Source organism: Rana temporaria, chromosome 6 (genome assembly GCF_905171775.1).
Source record: "Rana temporaria chromosome 6, aRanTem1.1, whole genome shotgun sequence".
NCBI classification, from domain to species: domain Eukaryota; kingdom Metazoa; phylum Chordata; class Amphibia; order Anura; family Ranidae; genus Rana; species Rana temporaria.
In genome coordinates, this window is record NC_053494.1 from 195,684,478 (window position 1) to 195,702,911 (window position 18,434).

Below are 18,434 nucleotides of genomic sequence, written 5' to 3' on the forward strand. Positions count from 1 at the left end.
TATAAATACTACAGCTCCGAACATACTGAGGGCTTTCTTTATTACTGCTGGTTGGTGAATATACGCTGCTGCACATGTTGCTCAATCTGCACAGGTTTTTTATAAGCTCCAACATAAGTTTATCACACTATACACTCAAATGTTGTCTTGTTAATAGAGTGCTTTTGTGTTACCAGATTGTTGATGTGTCAACACTCAACAGTGATATGTCATTAGAACTCTTCTTATCTTAACAGAAACCTACAATTTCTAAGAGACAGATGTTTAAGTTTCTAAATTTAACCTATTCAGTTTCTGTCTTTGTTTCTGAAGCTGGGATGACTTCTAATATGTAAATTAGCTGTTAAAATAAACCAGACATCCAGGAAAAAATAGCATGCTCACACATGCCACTTCTATTGCATATCAATTCTTCTACATGCCCATTTATGATTTGAAGCCATTTAGCATGTTGTTATTTTTTTTCCAAGAAAGAATAGTTCCAATTTTTTTCAAAAATCAATTCGTGTTTATGTTATGTACTCAGTTTAGAAACAAGTAATCCTTTTCTGAGTTTTTGTCTGAGAGCCGTATAGTATTGGTGATTACAATAGTCCCACTGGGTCCTCCAAAGGTACATAGTGAGTGACAGCAATTCGGCTGTCCTGTTTGTATCTGTGAACCTGTTGAAATATAGTATTTTTCTCTAAATAAAGATAGATGAAATCACACAGCGTGAAGAAAATATTTTATGGTGCAGAAATGCAGGTCATTCAGTCTTGATGATGATGCAGTAGCCTTTCTAAGTGTCAGAATAACATGCACTTGTGCGGTGATCATAGTTCACAAAAGTGTCACACAGTCTTCATGCAGCATCTGAACCTTAGAAAAGAGATAAAGAAGGTGACACATCTTCATTTCTAAAGTGTTTTTCTTTCCAAGACTTGATGTTCACAGCGAGTGTCTAAAATAATATTTTCTCTGCCTTTCCTCTCTTCGTTTGTTTCTTTCCCTTTCTCTGCATTCCTCTCCTTTTCATTTACCTGCATTGCTTTCCTTTCCCTCTCCATTTCCATGCATTGCCCTCCTTTCCCTTTCCCTGTATTGCTCTCCTTTACCGTTTCCTGCATTCCTCTCCTTCCCCTTTTCTTTTCCCTGCATTCCTATATTTTCCCTTTCCTTTTCCCAACATTCTTTCAATGCATTTCTCTCCTTTCCCTGCATTCCCTTCCTTTCCCTTCCCCTGCATTCCTCTCCTTACCCTTTCCCTACATTCCTCTTATTAACCTGCATTTCTTTCCTTTCCCTTTCCCTGCATTTCACTCCTTTCCTTTCATTCCTCTTCTTTCCCTTTCCTTTTATCTGCCTTCTTATTTTTTCTTTGTCTCTTTCCCTGCATTCATCTTTTTTTGCTTTCCCTCTCTTTTCGTTTTCCCTTTCCCTACATTAATCTCTTTTCCCTGCATATCTCTATTTTCCCTTTCCCTACATTCCTATATTTTCCCTGGATTCCTCTAATTTCCCTTTCTCTGCATTCCTCTCATTTATTTTTCCATTTCCCTGCATTTCTCTTCTTTCCCTTTCCCTGCATTAGTCTTGTTTGCCTTAGCATTCATCTCCTTTCATTTTCCCTGCATTGCTCTCATTCCCCCTTTCCTTTCCTTTTCCATGCATTCCTGTCCTTTCCCTTCCCCTTTCCTTGGATTTCCCTCCTTTCCTTTTCCTGCATCCCCCTCCTTTGCCGACATTCATCTCCTTTCCCTTTCTGTGCATTCTTCTTCTTTCCTTTTACCTCACCCTGCATTCCTCTCCTTTCCCTTTCTCTGCATTCTTCTTCTTTCCTTTTACCTCACCCTCTATTCCTCTCCTTTCCCTTTCCATGCATTCATCTCCTTTCCCTTTCTCTGAAATCATCTCCTTTTATTCCCTTTCCCTACATTCCTCTTCTTTCCCTTTCCCTGCATTAGTCTTATTTGCCTTTGCATTCATCTCCTTTAATTTTCCCTGCATTGCTCTCATTCCCCCTTTCATTTCCTTTTCCATGCATTCCTGTCCTTTCCCTTCTCCTTTCCTTGGATTTTCCTCCTTTCCTTTTCCCGCATCCCCCTCCTTTGTCTACATTCATCTCCTTTCCCTTTCTCTGTATTCTTCTTCTTCCTTCCTTTTACCCTACCCTACATTCCTCTCCTTTCCCTATCTCTGAAATCATCTCCTTTTATTCCCTTTCCCTACATTCCTCTTCTTTCCCTTTCCCTGCATTCCTCTCCTTTCCCTTTCCCTTTTGCTGCATTCCTCTCCTCTTTCTTTCCCTTTCTCTGCATTCCTCTCTTTTCTTTTCCCCTTTCCCTGAATTTTCTTTCCTTTTATTTCCCTTCTCCTTGCATTCCTCTCTTTTCCAGTCAATTTGACTCCTACCCCTGCCCCCGTTACAGCAATGACCCAATCACAAGGCACCAGTACTATCCCATAGAAAAGGGGTAGTATGTTATATGCTCACCCATACCCAGAGGTGAAAGGTATTTCACTTTGCTAGTAGTGGACTAAACAGAGCAGTTTTCCCATTCAATTGGATGGATGGAGGCCGCAGTAGAAAAAGGATGCTGCATGGAAATTCTCATGGCAAAGAATATGCAGCTAGGCAGGCTGCACTTAGAGGGGTGGGGATTCATAAAAAGAAAAAAAAAACTGTACCAAAAGTACAATTGTCCTTTAAACTCTAATTTGTTATTATCGAAGACATCAAAACTTTCTCACAAAACTGAGCCACAAAATTACCATGCATAAGTGGCATAGTGGTTCTACTTTGGGTCCTCGGGTTGTATCTCAGGCCAGGGAATTATCTGCATGGTCCCCCAATGCTTTTGCGTGCTTTCTTCAAAACATGCTGGTAGGTTAATTGGCTCCTGTCTAAATTGACCCTATTATATGTGAGATAAGGTCCTTAGATTGCAAGCTCCTTGAGGGCAGGGACTGATGTGAACTATTTCTAGGGGAATGGAGATGCAACCTTGCAGGTGTGCCTGTGCTGCCCAGTCCTTGCCAGTGCCCTGAAGCGGACATCATCAATTCAGTTCATGTACCGAAACCTGAGAGAACCCTGTCACTGGGCAGGCAACAAAAATATTAACATCATGCAGGTGGTGGCATGAACGCCCAAATCAGTACCCCACCTTCTGTGCATGAAACAAAAGAGAAGACTCATGACCAACCACCATGTAATAGTGGATTTAGGTAAGTAAAAGGAGAATTTAGATTTTATTTGAATTGTATTTTTTATTATGCCAGTGATTAGTTAAGGGGGGGGGGTGCAGAGTTCAACTTCAAGGTTCCAAGTACTTTTAGATATTGAGCTTTCATTGCTTCTGTAGAACAAAAATTGTCAGTAAACAATAGACTCAAATCCATTGCATATTTTATTTTCCTTCTATCGCTTATGTGGAGGTTACCATATTTAGATTTATGTTTTGCATCCGGGCTGAGAACTCAGTCTGATTAATTTTTACAGCCTTGATTGTCGACACGCATTTCCAGTCCCAAAAATAATTACATTCTGCTGCAGTTCCTCAACATTGCTGCATTTTATTGATCATAAAATGATCTGTTGCTGTGAATCTGGAAAGGTACAAGTGCCTCTTTAAAGTGCTTTTAATATTTTGTATTTTGTTTTATATCTAGATTTTCTGTGAAAAATATAAAACTTGTTCTTGTGCTGAGAACAAATAAGTATACTAAAAACAGCAACTGAAAGATTTTGTTTTTAAGTCAAGTAATTTATCATTTTAATTATTACAGGTACTTACGGTATATAGTACCGTCAATTTACGCAGCACTTTTCATATATATTGTACATTCACAGTCCGTGTTCTCAAGGAGCTTACAATCTAAGGTCCCTAACTCACATGCATACCTGGAGGAAACCCACGCAGGCACAGGGAGAACATGCAAACTCCATGAAGCTAACGCCATGGTTGGAATTTGATAACCCTAGAGCTGCTAGGCGTAAGTGCTAACCGCTAAGGGCCAGATTCACCAAAGAGATACGACGCCGTATCCGGTGTAATTGTTTTACACTGTCGGATCTTAGGATGCAGTACCGTGGCCGCCGCTGGGGGGAGTTTGCGTCGTAAACCAGCGTCGGGTATGCAAATTAGGAGTTATGGCGATCCACGACGGATTTCCGCATTCGCTACATCGCGGCTAGTCTAGTTTCCCGTCGCAAAGTTAGTCATTATTTGACCTGCCCTAACTTTACACAGCAATCGTATTTCTGTATAAAGTATGGCCGTCGTTCCCGCGTCGAAATTTAAAATTTAACGTCGTTTGCGTAACACGTCCGGGAATACGGAAGTACGCTACGCGCGTCGCCGTTCGAAAAAATGACGTCACGGCGCACAAAGCACGACGGGAATTGTGCAACTGAGCATGCGCAGTAGGTCCGGCGCGGGAGTGCGCCTAATTTAAATGGCACACGCCCATTTGAATTGGCCCGCCTTGTGCTTGGTAAATCAGGCACTTGCGATGAAAACTTGCGGCGGTGTAACGTATCTACGATACGTTACGCCACCGCTCACCTACGTGAATCTGGCCCTTAGTCACTGTAATGCCTACAAGTTGTTCTGGTAGTCCAGAATTTAGGGCATTTAAACTGAGGTCCGGTAATTCAAATAATACATGAAGGGAGACTATAATGGTTTATAGCAGAGTTTTTTTTTTTTTTCTTTTAAAGAGATAACCACTTTAGCCCCGAACCATTTCACTAGCCAAAGACCAGGCCATTTTTTGCGATTCGGCACTGCGTCGCTTTAACTGACAATTGCGCGGTCATGCGATGTGGCTCTCAAACAAAATTGATGTCTTTTTTTCACACAAATAGAGCTTTCTTTTGGTGCTATAAACAAAAATAGAGCGACAATTTTGAAAAAAATTCTACATTTTTTACTTTTTGCTATAATAAATATCCCCAAAAAAACATATAAAAAAACGTTTTTTTCCTCAGATTAGGCTGATACGTATTCTTCTACATATTTTTATCGCAATAAGCGTCTACAAACGGGATAGTTTTATGGCATTTTTATTAATATTTATTTTTTACTAGTAATGATGGCGATCAGCAATTTTTATCGTGACTGCAACATTATGGCAGACACTTTGGACACCTTTGACACCATTTTGGGACCATTGTCATTTTTACAGCGATCAGTACTATAAAAATGCATTGATTACTGTAAAAGTTACACTGGAAGTGAAGGGGTTAACCTGTAGAAGGGACTCAAGGGGTTAAGTGTGACCTAGAGAGTGCTTCTAACTGTAGGGGGGATGGGCTTTGTGTGACACGTCACTGATCGCTGTTCCCCATGACAGGGATCAGACGATCAGTGACAGTGTCAGAACGGGGGGAGATGCATGTTTACACTTACACTCGAGTCCACGGGTCCCGGCACGCGCGCGACCACACGGCCCATTTGCCCAGCCGTGCCATTCTGTCGACGTAAAAGTGCGTGCGTCGGTCGGCAAACGGTTAACCTTTGAGTGCAAAGTAACAATGTTTCCATGTAGCCCATCAACCCGCATGTTATATTTACAAATCCACACGCCTTGCTGTTGCTCTAATACAATTCATAAAGGGAACTACTAAATTAGCTTGTGTTTGCTACTTTCAACTTGAGCTATTGAGACCTGTAAACAACAGTTTTTTTATACAACAAAGGAACATAGAAAACTGAAGAAAATACTTGAAGAGGATCTTAAAGCTCTATTTTCTGGCTATATAGGAGACTTTATATTATCCACCTGCAACCTTTCATATTTAGTGGACTCAAAATAAAGAATGACAATATGCAATGAACCAGTTCATATTCCCTTTATACAAAAAGTGGAAATGACCTTCTTAGGGATGCAATAAATACAAACCTGAATCAGAATATTTCAGCTTACTTAGATCAGTTTTCTGTTATGATAATACCGTACGTGACTAAATGACATCGCAAGTATGCCATATGCCAGTATAAGCTGGTGCATTTGCTAAGCACTAACAGACAATCTGTCTTTAGTTAAAACAGTAAACTCAGCGTATTTCCCTATGGCACAGCAAAATGTGTAACCGGAATAGGCCTTGTTGCAAATTGCGGACATACAGTAGATATAAATATATTGTTTTTAACAATCTTCGTAGCAACAGTCAAACCAGTCAAGGACAATAAAACAAATGTAGCAGATAATGTTATTTTCATGTATAAAAATTTCACACTTTCAAGTTGAATTCAAATGTTGGCACAAATATTTTATGAACAGTGTGTCAGGTATTTTATTTTACATATTTTTTTTTTACAAATATTCCTTTAATAATATTTATTATTTGTGTGGGATCTCTATAAACCTCTATTGTTGATGGAAGCCAGAAAGACTATTAATGCTGGCTGTGCGGAGATCTGTTGATTCTGCCGGGAGTCTATTATTGCTGGTGGGAAAATTTTGTTGTGGGTGGTCCATTGTTGTTAGGGGGATCTATTGTTGCTAGCTGCAGGGGATCTATTTTACTGCTTTTCTTGATATCATTACCAAATTCAATACAAATTACTTAGCACCACAAAATAATACTCGGTTCTACATTGTCTAAAAGGGATGGTCCTGGGAGGTGGGTAGGGGCGGAGAAAAGGGGTGACTCGGAAAGGGGGAGTTCCTGCACCTATTGTCTGAGATAAAAATCCCTGCATACAGGGATATATAAGTTAATAAGTTAGCAAAGTTTGAGTTTGATTGCTGGTTGGGGGGGAGGGGGCAGGTTATAGCTTTGTGTTGTGAACAGACATGAACAGCGGAAAGTTATATGAGAAGAAACAAGGAGGGTGTTCTAAGGGTGGCCTGCTGGTATTTAAGTAATTGTCCAATTACACACGCAAAAAACCTTATGTATAAAAATATATAACTTTTATTGTACAGCAATTAAAAATTCACAAAAACATATAATTGGATCCACATATGAAACCATACAGAAAATGAAGAATTACTGCCCAGTGCAATGGTTTATTTACGTGTTTCGCTGTAACATGCTGCTTCTTCAGATTGCCAAATATCCTTGTTTCTTCTCATATTACTTTCTGCTATTTACTTGGGTTGGTGACTTCCTGATATATTATCTTCATGACTCTCAGTGTGTGCTAAGGCACCCCTGTGATTTACTTAAAGTAGAACAATAGGCAAAACTTAAGGTAGGGTTATAACCCTGGTCAGTTTTTTTTCCTGCTATCTGTGTCCCATTGCAGAGATATACCTTCACTTCCTGTCACATAGCCAAACAGGAAGTGAGGGAAAATACCTGCAAATTAAGGTAATTCATTGGGGACTCCCAGGTCACCAGAATTAGTGCCCCCATTGGAAAATTTCCCTCTATTACTTTTCTGGGGACAACCCAACATTTTGACTTTTCTTTTACTTTTACTTTCAATGATGATGGTAAACAGGACAAATAGAGAGGGTAAATCCATCTCCACTCTATTAAAAAAGAAAAAAAAAAGAAAACAAACACAGCCACCGCATCTGACAGTGGGAAACCTGCAATATATACATTTTTTTTCTTACGGCTTCAAATTCACTTTACCCAAATTATCCAAAATTTATTTGCCTATGCAACTCAGTAAAAATGCTGAAAACGTCCTTTCATCAAAAGTTCAACAATGGCGAAAGGATTAATTCCCCAACAAATTGATTCCTAGTAATGAATAACGACAATAAAGCGCGCCTACGTCCCGGTATTGTTTAGAAGAAATTAGAATAAAGATATGGACTTTGTAGACACACGCAAATATTTGGTAAAAAAGTTTTTAATTGGATAAAGTTAAAGGGGTTGTAAAGGTTTGTTTTTTATTTTCTAAATAGGTTCCTTTAACTGCTTGCCGACCAGCCGCCACAGTTTTACGGCGGCAGGTCGGCTCTGCTGGGCGAGATCACGTAATATTACGTCATCTCGCCGAGCAGCCAATAGGGGCGTGCGCGCCCCCCGCTCGCCCCTGACGCCGACGTGTGTGCCCGGCGGGCGCAATCACCGCCGGGCACCCGCGATTGCTCGTTACAGAGTGTAAACACACAGCTCCCGGTCCTCTCAGGGGGAGAAATGCCTGATTGTCTGTTCATACAATGTATGAACAGCGATCAGTCATTTCCCCTAGTCAGTCCACCTCCCCCTTCAGTTAGAACACACCCAGGGAACATACTTAACCCCTTCCTCACCCCCTAGTGTTAACCCCTTCCCTGCCAGTGGTAACTGATCGCTATAAAAATGCCAATGGTCCCAAAAATGTGTCAAAAGTGTCCGAAGTGTCCGCCATAATGTTGCAGTACCGATAAAAATCGCTGATCACCGCCATTACTAGTAAAAAAAAAAAATATTAATAAAAATGCCATAAAACTATCCCCTATTTTATGAAAAATATGTAGAAGTATACATTTTTTTATATATTTTTGGGGGATATTTATTACAGCAAAAAGTAAAGGTGATCAAATACCACCAAAAGAAAGCTCTATTTGTGGGGAAAAAAGGACGCCAATTTTGTTTGGGAGCCACGTCGCACGACCGCGCAATTGTCAGTTAAAGCGACACAGTGTCAAATCGCAAAAAGTGGCCTGGTCTTTGACCAGCAATATGATCTGGGGCTGAAGTGGTTAAGCTAGTGCATTGTTGGTTCACTTACCTTTTCCTTCGATTTCCCTTCTAAATGTTTTTTTCTTCGTTTTTTTTGTCTGAATTTCTCACTTCCTGTTCCTCTTCAGTAAGCTGTTCAGTAAGCTGTTCAAGCTGACTATCCACCGCTCGGATGATGGGGGAAAGTTTACTGAGGAGGAACAGGAAGTGAGAAATTCAGACAAAGAAAAATAACATTTAGAAGGGAAATCGAAGGAAAAGGAAAGTGAACCAACAATGCACTAGCTTAAATGAACCTATTTATAAAATGAAAAACAAACCTTTACAACCCCTTTAAAACCACTGTATACAAACGCATTAAAAAAAAAAGTTGAGTGACCTCAAGTATTCCCATAACACCTCTAATACATATACATATACCACATATAATGAGCGCAAAGATTTGAAGCATGTAAAATTATATAAATCCAATGGTTGTTTGGATACGTGGAGTGGTTGAGTCATATTCAGATGTCGCTCAGGGAAAATCGACCTCCGACACTGAGCGACCTCCGAATATGACTCAACCTCTCCACGTATCCAAACAACCATTGGATTTATATTTTTACGTGCGTCAAATCTTTGCACTCTTTATATGTATATGTATTAGGCCTCGTACACACGACCGAGTTTCTCGGCAAAAACCTTGCTGGGAGATATTTTTTTGCCGAGGAAAACGGTCGTGTGTACATTTTCGTTGAGGAAACTGTCGAGAACCTCAACGAGCCAAAAAATAAAACAAGTTCTCTATTTTCTCGACGGAAGTCTGATTTGGCTCGTCGAGGATCTCGACGGGCTGGTTTTCAACGAGAAACTCGGACGTGTGTATGCTAAGAAACCCGCGCTTGCTCAGATTAAAGTATGAGACGGGAGTAAAAGTAGCATTTGTAATGGAGATAACACATTTTTAAAGCTGTAACAGACTGAAAAGTGCAAATCGTCTCTTACCAAACTTTTATTTAACACGCAAACACATGAAATTAGCAAAAGCAGCCCCAAGAGTTTAGCCAGTGGAATCGAACTTCCCCTGCCATTGTATGTGTTGTACGTCACCGCGTTTGAGAACGAGGAGATTTTGGCTTGACTGTGTGTACGCAAAGCAAGCTTGTCGACAAGCCTAACAAGGAACTCAACGAGGAAAATGATGTGTTTCGCCCGTCGAGTTTCTCGGTCGTGTGCACGAGGCCTCAGAGGTGTTAGGAGAGTCATTGTGGTCACTCAACTTTATGGTTTTTAATGCGTTTGTATCCAATGGTTTTAACTTTATCCAATTAAAAACTTCAATTTTACCAAATATTTGCGTATGTCTACAAAGTCCATATCTTTATTCTAATTCTCCTAATAGTGAATAGCCAGTTCACCTATCAATATGCTTTTTTTATTGGGAAAAAAAAACTGGTGTCTACTGTGTTATTGAATGGAAACATAATCATGAGAAATACTTCAAAGCCACAGTGGCCCACCTTGAGAAAATGGACACATTTTTTGTAAATTCTATTTTATTTTACTGTAATTTCCAAGGCGTATAATAGTAGAAATGGTAGCCAAGTTAAATACATTTTGCCATTATGACGCTTACATGTTATTACACTTTGGATGTGTTTTATGCATCCCTGGCCAAATCAGAATCAAGCCTACGCAAGCGAGTGTGAAGCTGTCTCAGCTGTTGTGTCAATATAATACATTGGTTTCTCGTTAATTATAAACCAATGATATAAACTGAACAGTAATGTGGTTCATTACAGTCCAGGAAATATATGATTGTTAACGTTAACATGCCATAACTGTACAACCAATTATTACAAAGGGTTCATCGTGTATCATTTTTTATAGAGATTCACATTACAATAGTGTTGGCCTGTTTTTGTTTACCAGCAATTAGAAATAAATTGGCAAAACTGCTTGTTCTGATGGCATTTTTGTTTAGTAATTTGTTGATGTATGTTTATGCCTTTGTCTAGATTTTAGGAGAATTGTTGTGATGATAAGTACATTTAAAGTAGAACTATAGGCAAAACGTTTTTTTTTTCTTTTCATTTTGGAGTAAGGATGTGTTATACTGTACTTACTTTGTATTTGACTTTTCTCATGAGGGTCAGAAACCAATCAGCTAGCTTCCAGATTTCATTGCTAAAGCTTAAAGTGGTACTATAGGTTGAGTTTATTTTTATTTGTAAAACAAACACATTATACTTACCTCCACTGTGCATCTGGGGTCCCACGGCGGCTCTCGCAGCTCCTCCCCGCAAGAGCTAACCCCTCTAGAAAGCTCTCTCCCGGGGGTTACCTTGGAGGGTGTTCCCGTGTGATGCACTCGGTGGCCATTGGATTTGATTGACAGAAGCGGGGGCCAATGGCTGTGCTGCTATCAATCTAACCAATGAAGAGCCGACAAGCCATTTGGAAAACGACACAAGATCGCGCCCACGGAAGTTCGGGGCTCATGTAAGTAAAATGGGGGCTCAGGGGCCGGAGAGTGCAAGGTGTTTTTTCACCTTAATGCATAATACAACCCCTTTAAAGCTGGGTTTACACTATTGCGAATTGGATATGGCTCTCCCCTTGTCAAGTATAAATGGGGGGGGGGTGAGGGAGAAGCTGCACTCAGAAGGTTTTTTAACTTTAAAGTGGTTGTAAAACCCATTCATAAAATATGAACTAAGGGCCAGATTCACGTAGACTAGCGGCGGCGTAACGTATCGTAGATACGTTACACCGCCGCAAGTTTTCATCGCAAGTGCCTGATTCACAAAGCACTTGCGATGAAAACTACGCCAGCGGCCTCCGGCGTAAGACCGCGTAATTTAAATGGGCGTGTGCCATTTAAATTAGGCGCACTCTCGCACCGGACCTACTGCGCATGCTCCATTTCGTAACTCCCACCGTGCTTTGCGTGAAGTGATGTAATTTTTTCGAACGGCAACGCGGGTAGCGTAATTCCGTATTCCCGGACGTGTTACGCAAACGACGTGAAATTTTTAAATTAGACGCGGGAACGACGGCCATACTTTAGACAGCAATACGTTTGCTGACTAAAGTTAGGGCACCAAAAACGACGACTAACTTTGCGACAGGAAACTAGACTAGCGGCGACGTAGCGAACGCGAAAAACCATCATGGATAGCCGTAACTCCTAATTTGCATACCCGACGCTGGTTTACGACGCAAACTCCCCCCAGCGGTGGCCGCGGTACTGCATTCTAAGATCCAACAGTGTAAAACAATTACACCTGTCGGATCTTAGGGATATCTATGCGTAACTGATTCTATGAATCAGTCGCATAGATACTCTGAGAGATACGACGGAGTATCTGAGATACTCCGTCGTATCTCCACTGTGAATATGGCCCTAAGCTCATATATCTGTATTGTTTACTAGTCTCTCCAAAGCGCTACGTGTCGTTACTCTCTGGTGCTTCAGTCCTCTGTTATCGGCATGAGTCACTTCTGACAAGTTCTCCGACACATGAGATAACATGAGATAACATTTTGTGTCAGAGAGGGTGCTTAGAGGGACATAAGCAGGGGGCTTTTCTATTCAGAATACAGCTCTTCATGTTCCTTCATTCCTCTGCCTATGTGGGGGGGGTTCTCTTTCCTCCAATCATCCTCACACAGTGTAAATTCAGTCTGTCCACCCACCCCTATATACTCCTGAAAGCTGAAGAAAGATTTTTACCATGATCTGCACTTTGGAAGGAGTGTAGAAAAAGGGGAAGACAAAGGATATAGAAGAAAACACGTATGTAAGGTGATTTGTTTCATCTCAGTGTTTTATCTGAGGCTGTGTGAAGAATGCATTAAGGTAAAAAACCTTCAGCCTTTAGAACCACGTTAAGCCTATTTTTGTCCTTTACAGTACGTATATAGATAATACACATGTCAAAGTTGGATATGACATAAGTCAAACATGAAACAATTTAAGTCATACACAGCCAATGTGTGTAACACGAATAAGACAAATAAATGTAGAGTAAACGAAGATCAATGACATTCACCATGCCATGTAGAATATGCACTTGTATAAATTAAATTGCCTAGAAAATGATTAATAACAAGGAAATGTAGCATAATACAGACCACATTGTAATTAATCCTATCTTGTGAAAAAAGACAGGGAGGAAGTTAAAGCAAGATAAACAAAGAAAGAAGTGAGGAATAGAATATAGAGGACTAATAAAATGGAGGGTGGTGCAAATGTGGGGGCAGTCAGGTTGTTCTCCTGTGACCTGCGGAGAAGTTCCCCTGGTAAGGCTTCTTAACAGTTCAAAATTATAGGAGGCTGTTGCCAAAGGTATAAGGAAACAAATGCTTGATCCAAGGGGTCATTCTGTTCTGTAGCTTCTCCTTTATTTTTTAATAAATAATAGTTTCTGTGCCGAAGCTCTTAAAGCAGAGTTAAATCCAAAAACTAAAATGTAATATATTGCAGCTTACAATTGTTACATGCTGTGTCTTTGCTAGTTTTCCTCTTTTTAGTCTTTCTTTTTTCTTTTATTTCACCTGGTGATCCAGCCAGTAACACACTATCTGTCTTAGGGTGTCTCCACTCTGGATGGAGGAGCAAAAGAGACACATTTGGACAGCAGCATGTCAGTCTGGGGGAAAGGTAGTGTTATGGTCTAACAGCAGATTTAGATAGACTTGACCAACACAATTATTTTTTTCTTTTCCTTTTGGGATACAGATTTTACCCATTAAAAAAACAAAAGGCCACTGTAAGCACCCCTACCAGTGTTAAATGGTTTGCCTTGGGGTGAGTGAGTGAAAAACTTATATAGCGCAACACATGCGAACTGAATCGCCTCTGGGTGCTATATCCATTCCCTGGGTAAAACCCCTTGACTCTCTAGCTGCTACTTAGTTTGGATAGCTTGACCTGTTAAAGGTAGTTGAAAAGTTGGTGAGCTGCAATTTAATACATTTTAGTTCTTTGGTGGTCTGGTACGTATTATGGGGTGGAAGGGGGGTCTCAACACATTTTTTTTATTTATACTGTAGGCTGTGCCCCAGCTTAAGTGCCATTTAAAAAGAAAAATAATATATAGTTTAAGCCCCGGAAAGATTTGCCACCTTAATGTCAAGGCCATTTTTTGTGATACGGTACTGCGTAAATTTAACTGACAATTGCGCGGTCCTGCGACGTTGTACCTAAATTGACGTCCTTTTTTTTCCCACAAATAGATCTTTTTTTTGGTGGTATTTGAACACCTCTGCGTTTTTTTGTTCTTTTTTGTGCTATAAACAAAAAGCGAAAATTTAGAAAAATGTTTTTTTTTTTACTTTTTGCTATAATACTGTACATATCCCCCAAAAATATATAAAAAATAATTTATTCATCAATTTAGGTCAATATGTATTCTTCTACATATTTTTGGTAAAAAAAAACACAATAGGCGTATATTGATTGGTTTGCGCAAAAGTTATAGCATCTACAAAATAGGGGATAGATTTATGGCATTTTTATTATTATTATTTTTTTACTAGTAATGGTGGTGATCTGTGGGACTGAAACATTGCAGACAGATCGGACACTTTTGACATTTGATCGGACACTTTTTTGGGACCAGTGAGGCCCCGTACACACGACCAAGTTTCTCGGCAGAATTCAGCCAGAAACTCGGTTCAGAGCTGAATTCTGCCGAGAAACCCGGCCGCGTGTACACTTTCGGCCAAGGAAGCCGATGAGGACCTCGGCGAGGAAATAGAGAACATGTTCTCTATTTCCTCGTTGTTCAATGGCAAAAGTCGGCCCGCCGAGTTCCTCGGCGGCTTCCACACTGAACTCGACGAGGAACTCGATGTGTTTGGCACGTCGAGTTCCTCGGTCGTGTGTACGGGGCCTTACAGTTATACAGCGATCAGTGCTATAAATAGCCACTGATTACTGTATAAAGGTCACTGGCAGGGAAGGGGTTTACCTCTAAGGGGTGATCAAGGGGTTAAATGTGTGTTCTAACTGTAGGGGGGGTGGGCTGCCAGGGACATGACAGAGATCACGGTTCCCGATCACTGAACAGTAGATCCCTGTCATGTCACTTTTTAGAATGGGGAAATGCCTTGTTTACACAGGCAGTTCCCCGTTCTGTCTCTGTAATAGGCGATCGCGGGTCGCCGGCTGGCATCGAGTCCACCCGACCCACCGGGCAAGTGCGAGTTGCCATACAGCTACGGTGAATTGCGCAGGAGAGCCGACCTGCAGCCGTATAATGACGGCGGCTGGTCGGCAAGCAGTTAAATTGCCAATAAATTGCAATCATTGCTGGCTTCATTAAAAAAAATAAGAACAGCACACAGCCCCCCCCCTTCCACAAATTTATTTTTAATAAAAGGCAGAATGTAAAAAAAAAAAAATCCTATCAGTGCTTTTAAAAAAATAAATAAAATCACTGATCCTGGCCAAATAGAATACAGCAAGATAAAAAATAATTCTTGCACTGGTTCATATAGAAAGAAAAGGAGGGCGCACTGACCTTGTGCATTGCCAATGACAACGTTTATTCAAAAAATAATAAAAATGTTACTCACAAACAAGCTTTTAAATATGGCTTTGTCAATCCACCGGCAATAGTAGTACGTATCCCTATATGTCTGCAACCTGGACCAAATACTCAGAAGAACCAGACGGCATTAAACACGGCTTATGCGTTGCGAGGGCTAACCCTCTTCCTCAGAGCCACAGCAATGATATCAGGACTTCCCCAGGTACAGTGACCACCCCCTAACCCCCATTCTATTTTTTGACAGCCCTTTGCTATTAACCCAGAAAATGGGCATTTTTGATTTGACAGATTTTTTACTTCAATGAGGTTTGGCATCCAAACTCTTTGGAAGTTCGTTGAACACTGCTCCAAAAAAAAACAGAGCAGTTCGCCTCATTCCTACTGATGAAGAACACAGCGCCGCATGCTGTATGTGGCTAATACTACTACAGTATATTGCACAGCGCTCAGAGCTTGCACCATTGTGTAATGAAAGTAGTTAGTTTGGGTCCGCTTGGCACAAACAAGCTATTTAAAGTGAATCTGGAATTCTATTTTAAGGAAAGACATCAGTAGAAGTGAGTGCTATTGATGTACACTCCAGACTCTAGATCCTAATGAAATGTGACTTCCTCACTTCCACCCATACATTGTAGACTCTTCTGATAAAGACATTACCGGTATTTTGGTTAACCTTCTAAAAGGAGGATGCCAAGCCTGAATATGTGTAAGCCGAAACGGCAATGAATTAAGTAAACAGATTATCTAAAAACTGCTTTGTGTGGATAAATTGATATCTCTCTTCATGAAGTATCAAGCTGGAGAATTTCCTAAATGGGATTCACAAACACCATTAAAAGTCAGTGGTACTGGCATGGAGATATTGTCAGCTGTCACAATATCCACAAGTAGCAATCAATAAGTATAAATAGCTAATCTTCCTTTACAACATTCTGACTCCAAAAGCCCAGTGCTTTCTTTTGAAGGTCAAACAAGGATTACTTAGAGCTTGCCCGAGGGTTTGCGGCTTCTTACAAACAAATGAACATGAGCGGTATAATCTAGCATGGTCTGGCACCCTCAACGTCTCTTTGACACTGACAGGTGGAAGCAAACAGCCAATCCCTTGATATTATAGTACTTAAATATACATCTGTTTTCTAGGTGAGGCACCTGGCTTCAAGGCCAAAAAAGCAGCGATCATAAATACATAAAGTCATAAATAAAGTCTAAATGCATTCTTTTCCAATGAAGTTACTTCCAAAATATTCCCATACTGCGTGCTGCTGCTTTTGAAAGTTTGCTTGTTTAATGCTATGGACGTCAAGAACATTTTTCCATATTTCAAAGCATACTTAAAATCGATTCACTAAATTATGTGTAGACTGGGCTTCTGTTTAGATATGAGATATAGGAATGTACAGGTGTGCTGCAAAGTATTAAAGTATATGTAAAAACCCAATCACTATATTATAAAAAAAGTTGAGCTAAACTCTACAAACAATGCCCAAATGAAGGCAAGCAGAGGGTGAAGGACAAGTCGCTAGCATTTCCTGTAGTCTCCTTGTAGCTGATCTTTTCTCTAGATTAAATAATAAAAAGTATTCAGCGCTGGAAAAATAAATAAATTAAATAACCTAATATATATGCAAGCCAGCACTAAGGACAAATTCATAAAAAATTCCTAATTGAACTATATGGTATAAACAGTGCAGCGCAAAGGTGAAAAATTAAACTAAATAAATAAATATATAATCACAAGTTCATAAAAGAATATGTGAAAAAGAAAAAGAAAAGATGTGTCCATGTGAATGAAAGTCCATATAATAATAAATCCAAAGATCCAACTCAGAAGAATCCAAATAGAGTGTAAGGCCTCGTACACACGACCGAGAAACTTGACGGGTGAAACACATCGTTTTGCTCGTCGAGTTTCTTGTGAAGCTGTCGAGAAACTCGACAAGCCAATTTTCTCCATTCCCGTCAAGGAAATAGAGAACATGCTCTCATTTTGGCTCGTCGAGTTTCTCAACAGTTTCCTTGACGAAAGTGTACACACGACCGGTTTCCTCTGCAAAAAAATATCTCCCAGCAAGTTTCTTGCTGGTTTTTGCCGAAGAACTCGGTCGTGTGTACGAGGCCTTAGTGAAGGGATGACACCAAAAAGATATCCACCACCAGTGTAAGATGGCCTCTCACCTTACAGCTTCGACCCTGCCGGGTCACAAAGCATATAAATTTGAACCAAGGATCAGATTGAAACTTCCATAGGAAACTAATGGCTGAAGATGGCACCATGGATCCAAACCAGATCACTTACACGACACCCCAGTATGACCTGAGGGATCCATGATGTTATTCTCACTAGCCGACAACCTTTGAACTTCCTGAGGAAATCAGTTTAGGCCAATATGTATTCTCCTACATATTTTTGGTAAAAAAAAAATCACAATAAGTGTATATTGATTGGTTTTCAAGGTAAGAGTTATAGCGGAGGTCCACCCTAAAAAAAAAAAAAATTGCCAAAAAGGCTGGAAAAAATTTGAAAAAAATAAATACATTGTTTTATACTTACCAAGTGACTGTTACTAGGCAGATCTCCTGATCTGCCAGCTCCTTGTCCACTGTGGGTCTTTTTTCTTCTCCTTGTCATGCTGCCTCCTGGGAAATGTGGAGCAGTGTCTTCTGGGACCTTGTGTGTGTCCCAAGAGACATCCGCCCATAACTCCACGCGGCTCACGCATGCGCAGTAGGGAATCAGGCAGTGAAGCCGCAACGCTTCACGTCCTGTTTCCTTAATCGGGGATGGTGGCGGGGCAGCCGAGACCTGAGCGATTGCTCTGCTTCGGCTGCCGACATCGCGGGCACCCTGGACAGGTAAGTGTCCTTATTAAAAGTCAGCAGCTACAGTGTTTGTAGCTGCTGACTTTTAATTATTATTTTTTAAGCCGGACCTCCACTTTAATTGGTGCCCTGTTGACTCTAACGTAAGAGGAGCTTTGGGAACCCTGATTTAAGGGGAAATGCTGGGAACTCTAAAGTAAGTTGGAGCTTTTGTGAGAGTTCCCCCTTACACCAGAGTGCACAGTGTTTTCTCTTAAAAAAAATGCTGTGTGCCACTAAAGTGTTCGGGTTTGGCTTGAAGAAAAGGTGGCAACCTTAGTGCAGACTTCTGGGAAAATCAGTGAGCCAATCACACAGGAAATTATGTTTCTGGGGGGCGTTCTGTACACATTCTGTATACAGAACACCTCCAGGTAGCCATATTGCATTTTCAGAAAATTACAGCATTGCAG

At 40.5% G+C, this 18,434-nt stretch overlaps 1 protein-coding gene across 1 annotated transcript in view; it reads left to right on the plus strand.

Moving 5' to 3' along the window:
- LRP1B (LDL receptor related protein 1B) overlaps positions 1-18,434 on the plus strand; it is a 1,757,966-nt gene that overhangs the window by 1,306,579 nt on the left and 432,953 nt on the right. The gene's annotated exons all lie outside the window — the stretch shown is intronic.